Genomic DNA, 17440 nt, shown 5'->3' with positions numbered 1-17440 from the left:
TCCTCTAACCAGAGCATCTTCTCCCTGCTCTGATGACCTCTTGTCACCCAAAGTCATCCCCCAGGAGAAGCCATCAGTGGGCATCAGAGAACACGAGGACCTCCTTACCCCTAACAGTGACCACCTGTGAACCCTGGTGGGGAGGAACCATGCGAAATGACACCATGCAGAAAAAAGGCACAGGTGGGACCAACTTTCACACAGGCAGAATCTCGTGGAAGATTTCACGGGAAACCATCTGAATTTAGCTTCTTTCCTCACCTTCCTCCCCCCTCCCCCTCTCCTCCCCTCTCCTTCATTTCTCCCGCCTTCCCTTCCTTCTTTCCTCTTTCTCTTTTTATAATGAGATTTATGTGGCTCAGCAGTAAAGAATCTGCCTGCCAAGGCAGGAGACGCAGGTTAGATCCCTGGGTCGGGAAGATTTTCTGGAGGAGGCCATGGCCACCCACTCCTGTATTCTTGCCTGGAGAATCCCATGGACAGAGAAGCCTGGGGGGCTAGAGTCCATGGGGTTGTAAAAGAGTCAGACACGACTTAGCGACTAAACAACAGTAACAACAAATGCCAAAGGTGGTTTAGCAGTCAACATTTTAAACATTGGGATCCTTCACGTAGAAGTCCGGATTCCTTCAGAAAAGGGAAGATTTAGCTCCGTGTCTCACCTGGAGGAGCTGGCAGAGGCTGGTCCCTGAGCACGCGCCTGCTGCTTGTCTGCTGCCCCTGCAGACCAAGCCTGTCCTTCCAGTGGCCTGACAGCTGAAGCTGTGTTCACGTTATACAGATGGGAGACATCTTAATATAATGGGGCTCTGCTGAGCTGTGTTTAGTCATTCAGTCGTGTCCAACTCTGTGACCCCATGGGCTATAGCCTGCCAGGCTCCTCTGTCCATGGGGATTCTCCAGGCAAGAATACTGGAGTGGGTTGCCATGCCCTCCTCCAGGGGATCTTCTCAACCCAGGGATCGAACCCAGGTCTCCCACATTGCAGGCAGATTCTTTGCCATCTGAGCCACCAGGGAAGCCTGATACAATGGGGAGGGGACCCTAATGTACTTTCCTCCTTGGCTTGAATTTGTTGGTGATTGTTATTATTTATTACTTTAAAATTTTACCATTTTAATTCTTTTACTTATTTTTATCCCCTAGCCTGGGGATGGGGGCACAGAGAGATAAGGGCAGAGAGGCAAATTCTATGCTTTTCACCATTTTTCCCAAGTCCATTCCACCTGCTACCACCAAAAGCTCTTTTCTTCCAGGAACGATCTTGTCACTCTGCCAGTTTAAACTGTGAATGGGGAGGTTTGGGGGGTTCATGTCCCAAAGTTTTGTGGTTCATTTGTATTAAGAAGTGAAGTCTTCCTGCCTTCCATGTTGCACGCATTACATGTGTGGTGACATCACAAGCTGGCTTTGTCTCCCATTTTGGGCTAAACAACCTTACAGCCCCTCTGCTGTCTTAGTTTGATGGAAAGCTGCAATTACAGTAAGTCCCCTGACATGTCAAAGTTGCCAGTGTGCCCCTGTTATGCTGGACGACTGTACTTTTCAAGGTATTGTACTGTAAGATTAAAAATGTTTTCTTTAATTTTTGTTCACTTTTTAAATGTATTATTGTATTTTAAGTATTATAAACCTATTACAGCACAATACTATATAGCCAATGGTGTTCTGTTGGACTTAGGAACAAATTGGACTAACAAACATGCTCTCAGAACAGAACTTGTTCGTATATATAAGGGAGTTACTATAGTCAGCCCTTCAGCGGAGGAGTGGTGGTTTCACTGTTGCTATGGAAACTCGGGATCCTGGGAAGATAGGACCCCCCAAATATGAACAAAATCCCTTGAAATGTGGAAATGGGCATGACTGTCGATGACTATAACCTGCCTGAGTTGGGGCTGGAATGCGTCATTCATGTCTATTTGTGGACAGGAGGAGAATCAGCACACATCCATCCTTTTGCATCCACTCCAGTCTCCAGCCTTCCTGGTCTCACCAAGTCTCGCCTTCCTGAGCGGGAGAGGGGTTATTTGCCTGTAGACCCCCAAGAGCCAATGTTGACCATGGCTCTCCTGGCCCTGTGGAGTTCTCGGATTACCAATTTGGGTCCAGAAATTGCTAATGATCTCTAATGACATGCTTGAACCCCACTGTCCACTATCAAGCCACTGATTCCCAAACCAGCAGTACAAGGTACCAGCATTTTCAGAACACTGAGAAAGACCAACCACCAGAGCCTCTGAAGACGTAAGGAATTCTCTGAGCTTCCAAGAAGCTTTGGAAATTCTTCCACAAACACTGCTCACTGACTCAGAGGGATATTATTTTTGTCTGGTATTGTATTTCTTCTTAAAAGCATCAGAGTTCATTAACATTTATTCTCTACCAACATTCATGGGATTGTCAAGACGGTTGATGGGACTGTGTGTGTTAGGCTCTTCATTCTAGAAAGGAACATTTCTTTCCATTCCTTCATTCATTTTCTTCTTCTATGTATTTGTTCATTCAACCAACATTTATTGGGAAACTATCACATGCCAAGAAACTAGGCCTACAGAACAACAGGATTCTGCCTTCATGAATGGGCATTCAAATTGGGAGAGTGGATAAGAAAGGGGTTATGCAAGCCAATAAACAAAGACACGTCAATTGCAACAAGAAGTGTTAGGCTGAACCACTTAAGTTGACATTGAAGCATCTTTGACTTATAAGACTGTCTATTCACATAGCCTAATCCTATGATGCAATGTCAGTCCAATGCTGTAAAGAAAATTCACTCACTCATTCATTTATTCAACAATTACCAAGTATCTGTCATGTGCCAGTTGCCACTCTAAGTTCTGAAGGTGATAATGATGAAAACAAACACAAAACCAGCTCCCTTGGAGCTTACACTCTGGAGGCAGACTCTATTCACATGCATTAAACAACATGAAGCGTGTCAGGCGGTCCTAAGTGTTACAGAGAAAAATATGGTGTGAGATGAGAGGGTGGGTATGGAGTTGCAGGCATTGCAGAGGCTGGCAGCATTCAATGAATTGGCTGGAGCCTCATGGAGAAGAAGCAGAGACTGTGGCAGGTGATGGAGCTCCGCCCTCGTGGAGGCTGTGATGGGAAGTGCCCTGGCGCAGGAACATCATGGCACAAGGACATCGCCCATTCACCGCCCATTCCCACTGAGATGAGGCACTGAGCCAAGCTGCTAACAGGACTGTGGGGCTGTGAGGACTGCACTGAGCCCCCAGGAAGCTTCCAGAATGTTCCCTGCTCCGTCACTGCTCACTGGTTTGGACAACGTCCCACAGCAAGGAAAGGGAGACTTTCTTCTCCACCACTTCAAGGAGGAATGTCTTTCCAGAGAGTGACTGATGACTTCCCATTTGGTCTTGTCAGCCTAAACTGAGCAGATGCCCACAAGGAGGCCAACCCCTGGCAGCCAACAGCCTGAGGGGTCTCTGCACCCAGGAAGTGAGTCATGCGCCTTTTCTGCTCAGAACCCCTCAGTGGTCCTCATCGCCCAGAGTAAAACTGTGGTGCTGCCATGGCGGGGGAGCTGCAAGACCTGCTCCTTCCTCTCTGATGTCACTGCTGTCCGTCTCTCCTGTTCTGCTCCACAGGCCTTGATTTTCTTACTCTTTCCAAGGGCCAGCCACCCCAGGGCCTTTGCACATGCTGTTTTCTCTGCCAGTCATATGCTTCCCCCACCTGATATTGGAAGAGCTTGTTCTCTCAAAGTCCAGTCTTCACCCAAATGCCACCTTCTCAGAGAAGCCGTATTTAAAATGGTAACCACCCCAGAGCATCCTTATTCTCCTCCCTGCTTTATTTCACTCCAGAGCACTTATTGCCATCCAATATATTTCACACTTCATGAGCCCACTGTCTGCTTCTCCTTCCTAGGATGTCTCAGGCTGTGGTCCTTGCCCCTGGACAGGTACTCAGAAAGTAAGCCGTCCTTTGTGATCTGCCCGTGACTCCTCAGAGCTCAGCTCTGCCCACTCATCCATCCTGCTCCTGTCACACTGGCCTCCACCAAGTTCCTGGAACTTTCCAAACATTCCCCAGTATGTGCTTGCAGAGACAGTGATGATGGAGGTGTGCTTCCGGCACTTCAGGTCAGAAGAAGGGCAGGGTGCAGGGATCAAGAAGCAGACTGCCTGGGTTCAAATCCCAGCTCTGTTGCCTTCAGCTAGTGACTTAACCTCCCTGGGCTTCATTTTCTTTTTTTGGATTAACTATTTATTAGCATTTGGATCAATTTTTAGATGGCTGTGCTGTGCTTAGTCCCTCAGTTGTGTACCACACTTTGTGACTGACCCCACGGACTGTAGCCCGCCAGGCTCCTCTGTCCATGGGGATTCTCCAGGCAAGAATACTGGAGTGGGTTGCCATGCCCTCCTCCAGGGGATCTTCCCAACCCAGGGATCAAATCCAGGTCTCCGACACTGCAGGTGGATTCTTTACCACCTAAGCCACGAGGGAAGCCCAAGAATAATAGAGTGGGTAGCCTATCCCTTCTCCAGGGGAAATTCCTGACCCAGGAATCAAATCAGGGTCTCCTGCATTGCAGGCAGACTCCTTACCAGCTGAGCTACCAGGGAAGCCCTTTTAGATACTTAATTAACAATTAAATAACTAATGTTTATTAGTTAATTATGAATGACCACCTGCTTTGAAGAGGGGTTTTGAATATTACATGAGTTAGGATAGTACCTGGAATCTATTAAGCCTATTATCTTTTACTCTGAATATAAGAAAACCCCTTCCCATCGACCTTGGAGGTTATCATGACACAGGATACTGCAATACAGTATTGTGTAACAAAGTGTCACGTAAAGCATCATGTGATAGAGGATCGTGTGATAGAGCATCGTATGTGGTGTGCCATAAGACATCATCATTACATGTTACAGTATCATGTAATTTAACATCATGTCATTAACTGTAATGTGATGCTGCTTTAACATAAAACTCAAGGTGCAATGGCGAATGGGATTGTTACATTTCTCTTTCTGATGTTTCATTGTTAGCGTATAGGAATGCAAGGGATTTCTGTGTAATAATTTGGTATCCTGCAACTTTACTACATTCGCTGATCAGCTCTGATAATTTTCCGGTGGCATCCTCAGGGTTTTCTAAGTACAGTATCATGTCATCTGCAAATAGGGGGAGTTTTACTTCTTCTTTTCCAATGTGGATTCCGTTTCTTCCTTTTTCGTCTCTGACTGCTGTGGCTAGGACTTCTGAAAGCTATGTTGAATAATAGTAGCAAGAGTGGGCCCCCTTGTCTAAAACTGGTACTGATGAACCTATTTGCAGGGCAGGAATAGAGATGCAGACGTAGAAAGCAGACTTGCGGACCCAGTGGGGGAAGGAGAGGGCGGGACAGAGGAGCATCGAAACATATATGGTGCCATGTGTAAAACAGCTAGCTAATGGGAAGTCGCTATATAACCCAGGGAGCTCAATGGGGTACTCTGTGACAACCTAGAGAGGTGAGATGGGGTGAGAATGGGGGGGAGGTTCAAGAGGGAGGGGACATATGTACACTTAGGGCTGATTCACATTGTTGTATGGCAGAAGCCAATACAATATTGTAAAGCAATTATCCTCCAATTAAAAAAAAAAAAAAAAACTCAAGGTGAAGGGGGGAGGCGGGGGTAGAATATATTCTATGACCAAGGACTCTACCAGTAAGGCAATAAGTGATAAAGATGATGGTATTGGTAAGATGATAGTGTTAAAGAAAATGTGTACCATTTAGTAAGCTCTTACTAATACTGTGTACCAGGAACTATCTCTAACACTGAGAGCTGGGCATTGTGATTATGTTTACAACAGGCCACAGATTCATGATGCTAGCGGTAAAGAATCTGCCTGCCGGTGGAGGCAACACAAGAGACATGGGTTCGATCCCTGGATAGGGAAGATCCCCTAGAGGATGAAATGGCAACCCACTCCAGTATTCTTGCGCAGAAAATCCCATGGAGAGAGGAGCCTGGTGGGCTGCCTATAGGGCCACAAAGAATCTGACATGACTGAGCCACTGAGCACACACACGGCACAGACTCAGGGAAGCTGAGTGCCTTGCTGAAGCCCACACCAGAGCCTGGAAACCATCCCCAAACGACAAACCTCAGAGCCAGAGTCTGCCTAACCGCTGACCCTTTGCTGGCCTGAGGCCACTTCTCCATGGCCATCTTCAGTGTGAAACTCTAGCAGGGGCAGATCTGCATTTTCAGACTCCAGAACAAGCCGATCTGGTTCGGATGAACAATTATGCAGCTGTTTAATGATACTATTGTTCCAGCTAATTTTTGCGCTTCTGTTTATTTTGGAAGCGGGCACTGCCAAATACAGCCTGCGTAATCTTTATTTAGCTTCAGGAAGGAAGTTATTAGTGGAAGGAGGAAACCATTTGCCTTAAAGGATTCATTAGAAACATTAACCAAATATAAAATTCTTCCAGGCGTGCTGCCACAGGCGTGGGGGTCACTGGAGGATAGACGGGCCACAGACACCTTAGTGGGCTTCTTGTGTAGAGGCGAAAGGGGAACAGGAGTGTGTAGGTCAGATGGATGGGAACAGCTGGGGTGGAAATAGCTGTTAAGTTTTTCAGACTGATGGACCAAGTCAACATGAAGCGGTTGTCAGAAAAGCAAAATGTGTAAAAATATATGCCCTTCTGGGTGTTACTGATCAGAGTTCTTGGCCTTCCTTAATCAATAAAAATTGACAAGAAGCCAGACAAGAAATTCAGGCAGGGCTTTATTGGGGCCCCTGCTGCAGCAAGCAAGGAGTGAAAACAAGTAACAGGTTCCCTGTCTTGCTTGCTCCCTGAGGGCATGAGAGCTGGTTCTTTATGTGAGGGTAGGGATGTATCCAGGGGTCAGGCTGGAGGAGGGACAGGTGGTCTGCCCACCCCTCTAGTGGTGTTGAGGGCAGGGGGCATGCGCAGTACCCTGCTTTTGCTCTGTTTTTGCTCCCAGCTCTTCAGCAGTGGCACTTGGAGTTTTGGTCTTTTTGTACCTTTTTGTCCATAATTTGCCCCAACTGCTCATGCAATTATTTTTAGTCCCTTACAATTTCTTTGTATTTTATTGCCCGAGCAAACATTGTCCAGGTGCAAGCACTGCAGCAAAGGGTCCCAGGCCCCAGCCTGTCTCAGGGGACATCGTGTTTGAGGTTAACTATAATAAGCATCACAGCTGGGGGAATAAGAGTAGCTGGGAACTTTTTTAGCTTCCTGTGCATCTTCCCTCATCCTACCTGTCCCTTCAAAGCCACGTTCCCCTCCAGCTACTGCCCACATATCTGTTTCATTTTCCAGCAAACTGCTTAGTGTTGTCTGCACCCACTGTCCCCGCGACCTCACTCCCCACTCACCCTTCAAGCTTCTTTACCCTGGCTTGCCTCCTACCGCTCAGCTAGCAGCCTTCTGCCAAGCTGACCAAGGAGATCCCTGCTGTCCAAGCCAGAGGTCACATATCTGTCTGATGGAATCATCTCTTAGCAGCACGTGGCAACCGGGGCCACCTCCTCATGAAACACCCGCTCTGCTCCTGGCCCAGGAACCCCCACATTGGCCCAGTGTCCCCTCTTCTCTGTTAACTCCAATTATACACTCACCTTCCCAAATAAAATCTTTATTTCTACACTCATATCCAACTGCCTATTTCTCATCTCCATGTGGATGTACAGGAGGAAGCTCAAATTCAACCTGTCCAAAAACAGAGTTCTTGACTTTCTTTCTCCAACCACTTCCAGCCCTCACTTGCCCTATCTCAGCAATGATCCCACCAGCCATTCAGATTCTACAGCCAAAAAGCCGGGAGTCATTTTTGCTCCCCTATCCTCCTTGCTCCACATCCAAGTCTTTAGAAAATCTTCCATTTGCACCAAAACTTCCTGGGTTGGCTCTTTTCTCCATTTCCACTTCCATCACCACTGGGCTGGACATAATCATGACTCCGCCAGACAATAGCCAGACTTTGGAGTTGGTCTTCCTGCCATCAGTCCTGCCCCCTGAAAAGTCCCCCAGAGTAGCCAGGGTGCTCCCTCCAAAACACAGGCGTCTGTGATGGCTAATTTTGTGTCAACTCACCTGAGCTAAGGGATGCCCAGAGAGCTGGGAAAGCATGTCTTCTGGGTGAGTCTGGGAGGCTGTTTCTGGAAGAGATTAGCGTTGGAATTGGGGAACTGAGTATAGCAGATGGTTCTCCCTGGTGTGAGAGGGTGCCATCCCTTATGCTGAGGACTGGACAGAACGAGAAGGCAGAGGAAGGAAGAATCACTCTCCATCTACTTGAGCTAGGACGTCTATCTTCTGCCCTTGGACATCAGCTTCCTGCTTCTTGGGCTTTGGGGCTCAGATTAGGATTTACATCATCAGCCCCCAAATACTCAGGCCTTTGGACTTGGACTGAATGACACCACTGGCTTTCCCGGTTCTCCAGCTTGCAGGTGGCAGGGAGATCATGGGATTTCTTGGCCTCCACAACTGCCTGAGCCAATTCCTAGACTAAATCTCCTCTTGTATCTACATCTCTCTCTCTCTCTCTCTCTCTCTCTCTCTCTCTCTCTGTACATCTGACTGGTTTTGCTTTTCTGGAGAACCCTAATACCCTGTCTTCTGTTTAAATTACTCAATGGTTGCAATTGCACTTGGAGCAGAATTCAAACTCTTTGCCACTGCTGAAGGGTTCCTCTGTGATGGGGTCCACTTGTCTCTTAATCTCTTACTTCCCTCCTTCACTATTTAGCTGTGCTGGCCTCTGATCAGCTCCACTCTTATGTCAAGATCATCCCCGTCTCCACATGGGGAGCATATGCCACCCCACTGCCTGGAATGCTGGTCCTTGTAATCTTCACATGGCTGACCCGTCACTGTATTTATATCCACCAGAGGTTATTTTGTCTATTTTTATGTTTATTTCTTCTACGTCTTCCCTCCTCCCTGCTTATCTGAGATCCATATGATTAGAGAACTCATCTCCACCTGCTGATAAACCCCAGAGTCTAGAACAGTCTCTGGCACATAGTGGGATGGAATAAATGAATCCCTTTATCCAGAACATCTTCCCCATGGCTCCAACCCAATCTCAACTCTCTCTTCGCTGTCACTTATGGTTGTTCTTGTTGTTTAGTCTCTAAGTTGTGCCTGACTCTTTGCAACTGTATGGACTGAAGTCCACCAGGCTCCTCTATCCACGGGATTTCCCAGACAAGAATACTGGAGCCAGTTGCCATTTCCTTATCCAAGGGATCTTCCCAATCCAGGGACAGAACACGTGTCTCCTGCATTGGCAGGTGGATTCTTTACCGCTGCGTCACCTGGGAAGCTCTTCACTTATGGCATCTATCATTATTCTGCATATAGCAGATGCATTGTCATTATTATCATTCTGCATGTAATATATGCATTATTACTATCCATATTCTGCATATATATCATAGACTTTGTACCATTCTGATTAATTTTGTGCAATTCCTACTTTTTCAATTGGACTCTAAATGTCTCTTCCATACCCATACTCCACAGGCAGTAGAAGCTTAATTCACATTTGCCAAATGGAATTCAATCAATGCTTATGGATGGAAGAGTTGCCCTTTGGCTGTCAGGAAACTAAATTTCTGCCTTTAGGGAGACTAGAGGAGAGAGAATTCTCACCACTAGGGATCCCACATTTTAACCGAACTGTGAGCCAGACACATCGACTAATTCTCCCAGAGGAAAGGCATGCTGTAGGGTTAGTGTCTTCCATTTATCAAATGTTTTCTAGGAGATGAACTTTGAAGGCTGATAAAGAGTAGAGATAAATGGATGGTGAGAAAATGTTTAAACCAACAATAGGAGAGTGATTGGTTTTGAAGTCTGAAACCTGTGGAGTTAAGTGAATGGTGGGAGAAAAAATTAACTCAGATGATAGACGGGGTTTGGAGCTGTGAGTTGAACATTAGTAACATCTATGAACCAGTCAAAGCAAAGAAACAGACAAGACTCAAGACCATACAAACATATTAAACGTACTCATATGTCTTGGCATAAGGATATACTATTGATTCATCCCATACAGCATTGATTTTCCAAATACAGCCAGAAGATATGTCTATGTTGAAACACACACAGAAAACCACAGTGTTGCGAGGTTAATATTTTTGAGCTATTGATCAGTATTTCTTTCTGTTATTCTCTTCTATTTCTCCTCCACTCCTGCCCCACCTCCCATCCAGAAGGCAGGTCCATTCTGTGCTTGCCATCTCAGAGAGGATGGACAGAGTTGGGGCAGATAAAAGACTCTCCTGGGCTTTGGGGCAGGATGAAAGGAAATCACACCGACCAGCTATGTGTGGCAACTACCTAAAACTACAGCTTCCCTCCACATCAGCAAAAACATTGCTTCATCAGAAGTCAAGAGATAAACTCACGTGTGTATAGACCCTGGTGCATTCTGGAGAGAAGGGCTTTGGTTCTTCTTTCTGGAATGTTCCAGAGATGTGAGACCCAAGAGAACTTACAGCTAGTAAGTGATTTCAGAAAATGAAGCTCTGAACTGCCTAGCTGAGATCTCTGCACTACACTGGGCTAATTCAGAGTTCATATGAATTCATACCACTCAACTATCAAATTCTTTAGTCCTCTAGTTAATTATACTGTCGGGTATATTTGAAAGGTACTAAGAGAGTAGATCTTAAAAGTCTGCATCACACACACACAAAATTTGTAATTATCTACAGTGACAGATGTTAACTAGACTTATGGTGGTGAACATTTTGCAACTTAGACAAACATCAAATCATAATGTTGTACATATGAAACTGACATACTGTTATATGTCAATTGTACTTCAAAAAATTCTTTGGTCTTATATTTTGCAATGATGTCATGTAACTAAGAATAGCACTGAAGCATGTATATTACCATATGTGAAACAGATCGCCAGTCCAGGTTTGATGCATGAGACGAGGTGCTCAGGGCTGGTGCACTGGGATGACCCTGAGGAATGGGATGGAGAGGGAGGTGGGATGGGGGTTCAGGATGGGGAACACGTGTACACCCATGGCTTATTCATGTCAATGTATGGCAAAAACCACTACGATACTGTAAAGGAATTAGCCTCCAATTAAAATAAATAAATGAATTAAAAAATCATAATGTTGTACATCTGAAACTGACATACTGTTATATGTCAATTATACTTCAAAAAATTCTTTGGTCTTATATCTTGCAATGATGTCATGTAACTTTCAGAGAAGGCAATGGCAACCCACTCCAGTACTCTTGCCTGGAAAATCCTATGGATGGAGGAGCCTGGACGGCTACAGTCCATGGGGTCGCTAAGAGTTGGACACGACTCAGCGACTTCACTTCCACTTTTCATTTTCATGCATTGGAGAAGGAAATGGCAACCCACTCCAGTGTTCTTGCCTGGAGAGTCCCAGGGACAGGGGAGCCTGGTGGGCTGCCATCTATGGGGTCGCACAGAATCGGACACTACTGAAGTGACTTAGCAGCAGCAGCAGCCTGTAAATTTAAGCCTTGTCTCCAAAATGATGGAAACAACTGTTAGACTGTGGCTTGTGGATTTTTAAAGCCTAAATGTAAATAATAAGAATTGGACAGAAGGGTGGGAATCTCAGCATATGCATGCATGGGTGGGGACAAGATGGAATTCTCCAACAATTGATATTATGTAATCCCGAATCACAACTTAGGTGTAACCCTGGTGTGCTGGTCAATTGTCTTATTGCTGTGAAGTCTGTTTTTTTCCCTTCCCTGCTTTGCTCACAGAGAACTACACTTCCCAGACTGCTTTGCCCAGGCTTCTCAGCAACTGGCCAGTTAGAGGAACCAGAGGGTGGGAAGAAGACAGAGGCCCTCTCTCTACTTTCTATATTATCTCTGCAACTGGTTTGTTCTCCTCTAAGGGTCTAGCTCCAGCTGGGCGGCCCTCACCCATGGTCGTTGGGAACGCCATCGCCCCTACTCTCTCTGTAGCCTTAGAGGTGGTATCTCCAAGTGCGTGTTTGACTTCTCACCTCCCCTGAAAGTATTAGTCGCTCAGTCATGTCCAACTCTTTGTGACCCCATGTTCTGTAGTCTCCAGGCTCCTCTGCCCATGGAATTCTCCAGGCAAGAATACCGGAGTGGGCAACCATTCCCTTCTCCAAAAAATCTTCCTAACAAAGGGATCGAACCTAGGTCTCCTGCATTGCAGGCAGATTTTATAACACTGAGCCACCAGGGAAGCTCTTCTACTGCCTCTGTGACCAATTCCCTGAATTAAGGTCCCTCCACCTAAAGACACCTAGATTGGGACTTCCCTGGTAGTCCAGTGATTAAAAATCCACCTTGCAATGCAGAAGATGCAGTTTTGATCCCTGGTTGGGGAAAAAAAAAAATCCCACATGCCATGGAGCAACTAAGCCCATGAGTTACAACTACTGAATCCATGTGCTGCAACTGGAGAGTCCTGTGAGCCTCATCAAAAGATTCCACACAATACAACAAAGATCCCACATGCTGCAACTAAGATCTGATGCAGCCAAATAAATAAATAAATATCAAAATACATTCATATTAAAAAAAAAAGACACCTAGATTGGTGTCTGCCTTTCAACTGAAATCTGGCTGAGAGGCTGAAGAAAAAGGATGAAGCCAACTCCAGGTTGACATCACAAATGTCTAACATTCTTTCAAAACGAGCATCTTAAGGGAATTAAGTAACTTTGGGGGAAAAATGCTCTATTTCTTTCACTTGAGCTTTAACAATTAGATTAATGTTTTATGGATATCCTGTGACAACTGGAAGGAAAAAAAAAAAACACTGAAATCTGAACTTTGCTGACACCCTGCTAAGCAGCAATGAATCTGTCCAGGAACATTTACAGCCTGAGAATGGCTTCATTTACTTTACCCACAATTTTACTGGTTTTAATATGGCTTAGTTAGTTTGCTTGAAACATTTCTACTGAAAAAAATGGTTTTGATGCTTCTCCCCAACTGAGAAAATTGCTCCTTTCATTCTCAGTGTAGCTGACCTTGGAATGAGCACTTTAATGAGTCTGTGTTGTCTCCTCTCCCGGAGGGTAGGGCACAGACATGCAATTCAGGGAGCTCTGAAGCCTGTGGCTTATGCATAGTGGGTGGAGAAGTTCAAGGGTGACACTCCCTGGGCCCAGACCCCAGTCTTCTGTCTAGGAAATCTTGCTGAAACACCAAAAGCTGAAAATCCAGTGGGTTGAGAAATTACTAGAAACAAGACAAGACACAAACACCTTTTCATTTTATTTCTGACACACACCCATCAGCTGAATACTCAGAACTTCAGAAATGATGTAAAATGGGAGCAAATGCATCCTTCTATCCCATTATTCATCCTCCCTTCACAGTTACCATAAAGATGTCCAATGGATGGATGGACAGATGGAAGGAAAAGTGGATGGATGGATAGGTGGATGGACGGATGACTTAGACAACCATAGTCTTGCCCTTTCCTCTCATTGTCCAGGCTTGCCAACAGTGCCTTGGCAAGCCACCATGTGCCCTGGGGTTAGACTAACTTTCATGTCCCAAGAAATGTTTTAGGTCATTTCTGCCTTCCTGATTTGGATTATGAGGTTCTGTCTTCACTTAATGGTCTGATTTACTCCTAAATGTTCACTAATTCCCTTGTACCCCAAACCCAACTCAAACTTCACTTTCTCTAATTTGTCCCCAGTTACTCTCATCCTTGGGGCTTCCCTCGTAGCTCAGTCAGTAAAGAATCTGCCTGCAATGCAGAAGTCCACCCGCAATCCGGGAGACCTAGGTTCAATTTCTGGGTCAGGAAGATCCCCTGGAGAAGGAAATAGCAACCACTCCAGTATTCCTGCCTGGGAAATCCCATGGACAGAAGAAACTGGCAGGCTACAGTCCATGGGGTTGCAAGGGTCGAACACGACTTAGCAACTAAACCACCAACCACCACCACTCTCATCTTACTGACTTCCTTCTCTGCAATGGACTTCTGATAATCTTCTCAGCCCAGATTGTATTACCTGTTCAAATGATAGCAGCATCCTGAATTATCCCAAGGACATCATCTTTTCCCTTCTCTCAGTTTCACATTTTGTGGGGAGCAACCTCAACCCCTGACCCCAAGGTCTGCATGTTATCTACACACTTCTAGATACACAAGCCCAAAGGTTGACCAACTGAACAAATTCTGAGACATTTACTAGAAATATTGGGAAAGATGGAAATATTTTCTTCTGTGGGGGTTAAACTGCTGCTGCTACTGCTGCTAAGCCACTTCAGTCGTGTCGGACTCTGTGAGACCCCAAAGATGGCAGCCCACCAGGCTCCCCCGTTCCTGGGATTATCCAGGCAAGAGTACTAGAGTGAGGTGCCATTCCCTTCTCCAGTGGGGGTTAAACTGATAGAATGCAAATCAGGAGATGTTGGGTACATGACTTGGTGGCAGCCTGCCTGTGCCTGATTGATACAGAAAAAATCAGTTACAAAAGATGAAGAGAGACTCTTCTCGATATCACATACATACCTTGATTCAACCTTGACTGAAGCCTAACCTCTCTCATATTTCCCACTTTATAAACCAATGATTTTTCTCTCTTAAAACCATTTGACATAGGTTTTCATGAACCTTATCCCAAATTATCTTCACTAAGACATTTTCAACAGCACTTATGAGTACCACAAAGCTTACTTAGTTCTATAACGTCTCATGCACTGAACCTTCATGACTTTTTAGTCCTGTTTCTCAAAATAAAGAGACAGCTGGTGAATCATGACAGTTTTGGAGTTCTTTCAATTCCCTGTTTTGGGAAGAAGCAGCCAGAGAGTTAAAGGAGCCTTCCAGAATTAAAATGACACCTTCTCAGCAACAGAGAGTGTACACTGGGGTAGAGGGACATGGGGGTGGAGAGGGGTGGAGTGAGGTGGGATGGAGGCAGGATGCCGCTCTCCCAGGGCCAGGAAACAAAGTCCTTAGATCAGGTCACTGGCAGCAAATTTCGTTATTCAAGGAAATTAACCTTATTTTAGTAAGGTTGAGACCCATGAGTCCAGCATCAGAGCCAGACAAGGGGGTTTCTGTGAAACTCTGGGCCAGAGGACAAGTTCAGAGGATTGAAACAGAGGTCACATTTAAACACACACTGGAACTTAGCCACCCTGGAAAAAGGTTCCGGTGGAGGGAGGGAGAGAACTCAGCAACTGAGAGTTTTCATGGGAGCTCCTGATCCTGCATATGGAGCCACTGCAATTAAACCCTCCTAGGCTTCCCTGGGGCTTCCCTGATAACTCAATTGGTAAAGAATCATCTGTATAAATTCCGTAAGTCTTCATGATCCTGACTGTTCCTGGGAGCACAAGGGGTCCGTGGGTCCTCAAGAAGAGTCTGAAAGTCTCTGGTTTTCACGCCAAGACAAACCCACACCAAATTCCTAATATTTGGCTTCCATTTCCATTTACAAATGTTTTCCCAATTCCAAGGGCACATGTCATGTTCCGTGAGACTATTTCACATCTGAAAAGTCTGAAGATCATGCACCCCAGCAAGTAGTGCCTGTTTGAAATGCTCTGCCTGTGGCAGGACTTATTTTTAAAGCAGTGATATTTATAGCCTGATGTCGGCATTAACACGAGTGCTTAAGTAGCCTACAAATGTCAAGATGCCGCTTTCCCAGGAAAGCTCGGATGTGACATGGAGTGAACGAGCGTGGAGCAAATTGAATCATCTCCTCCACATTAGATCAAAGGGGGATCTGTCTTCTGCTTTGGCTCCTGCCCTGCCTGGGCAAAGAAATTAAGGAAAAAGTCATTTCCCTTAACAGGAGTTAACAGCGATGCTTTTAATGTCACGTTCATGGGATCCGGTGTGCCTGGTGGAAATAATGAAGCATTTCTGTGCCCACAATTTCCTTTTACGAGACACCTGGTGAGAAGAACACATCATTTACTGAGGTCATGTCTTCAAAAACAAGAAAAGAGGCTTTTAAAGCTGTTTGTTTTCCATGCCATATGACTTCCTGTCCTGTCTGTGGAAAGCAGAGTCATTCATAATGAGAATTAGCATGAAAAAGAACCATGGAAGCTGACATATATTTTGACCAAAGTATCTTTGTTTCTTAATGGTTATTTTAAGTTTGTATTTATTTTTGGCTGAGCTTGGTCTTCAAAGAGGCAAGCCTGGGCTACTCTTTAGTTGTGGTGCATGGGCTTCCAGCGGTGGCTTCTCCTGTGGCGGCTCGCATAGGCTTAATAGCTGTGGTGCATGGGCTCAGCTGCCCTGAGGCATGTGGGATCTTAGATCCTGGACCAGGATTGAACCCATGTCCCCTGCATTGGCAAGCAGATTCTTAACCACTGAGCCACAAGGGAAGTACCTCTTTAGTTTTTTAAACTGGAAAAATTTAGGAAGTCAGGAGCCCCTTTAAACAATAGAGTTCCCCTGATTCCTGATTTGTCCTTAAGCCACCGGACAAACTTCTCTCTTGCTCATCTGAGCCTGATGGATTCTGAAAACACAGGGACAGTAACACTCAGAGCTATTAATATTAAGATCATCTTTCTGAAACATGATTCTCATCACGCCCCAGTGATCCCAGACTGCCCAGCCTGGGGATTAAGACCAGACAGGTAGAGGATATATGGTCACCCAGACCTGCACTCAAATGTCATTTTACCACTTACAAGCTGTGTGCTCTGGGGCGAGGTGCGTACCTCTCTGAGCCTCTGCTTCCTTATTTATCGAGTGAAAGAAAACAACCCCAACCTTCCCAAGGTCATTGCAAAGATCAGATGAAATATGAGATTCAAAGTGAACTGCACAGTAATTACCTTTAATGCAATGATGGGTATTTTCCATTTTATTTGTTTTCTATTTGTTCCCTCTCCTATTCATCGTTCTATTTCATGTTTCTGCCTTCTTTTCAATGACGTGAATGTATGTTAGTATTTCATGTCATATATTTCTTGGGTGTTTGACTATATATTTTTATATGCCTTTTAGTGGTTGTTCCAGGTATCTTAATATATGTATTTAAATTAAAATAATCTATCCAGAATCAAATTTTGCCACACCAAGCGAAATGTAGAAACATTACCACCATCTTAGTATCTCCTTTCAGTGTTATGATTGTCCTAAGGATTATTACATCTACATACATTGAAAACCTTCAGGATTATTGATATAATCCTTCTTGAACTGTCATACATATTTTAAAGAACCTAAGAGGAGAAAAATAGTCTATTATATCCAGCTAGCTCCTTACCATTTCTGCTCCTCTCATCCACCCAATAGTTATTAAACACCAACTATGTGACAATTGCTAGCAATACAATATAGACAACAGAAGTGGTCCTGGCTTGTGTGGATTTCACCTTCTAGTGGGAATGATTAGTGTTTATCAAATAAGGATATAAAAATGAAACCTT

At 45.1% G+C, this 17440-nt stretch overlaps 1 protein-coding gene across 11 annotated transcripts in view; it reads right to left on the bottom strand.

Moving 5' to 3' along the window:
- RIMBP2 (RIMS binding protein 2) overlaps positions 1–17440 on the bottom strand; it is a 307137-nt gene that overhangs the window by 84178 nt on the left and 205519 nt on the right. The gene's annotated exons all lie outside the window — the stretch shown is intronic.

This window comes from Bos grunniens, chromosome 17 (genome assembly GCF_055505025.1).
Source record: "Bos grunniens cultivar Pamir isolate PY7600 chromosome 17, Bosgru_T2T1.0, whole genome shotgun sequence".
NCBI lineage: Eukaryota > Metazoa > Chordata > Mammalia > Artiodactyla > Bovidae > Bos > Bos grunniens.
The sequence above is the reverse complement of the archived record's forward strand: the minus strand, read 5'-3'. Positions and strand labels throughout refer to the sequence as shown.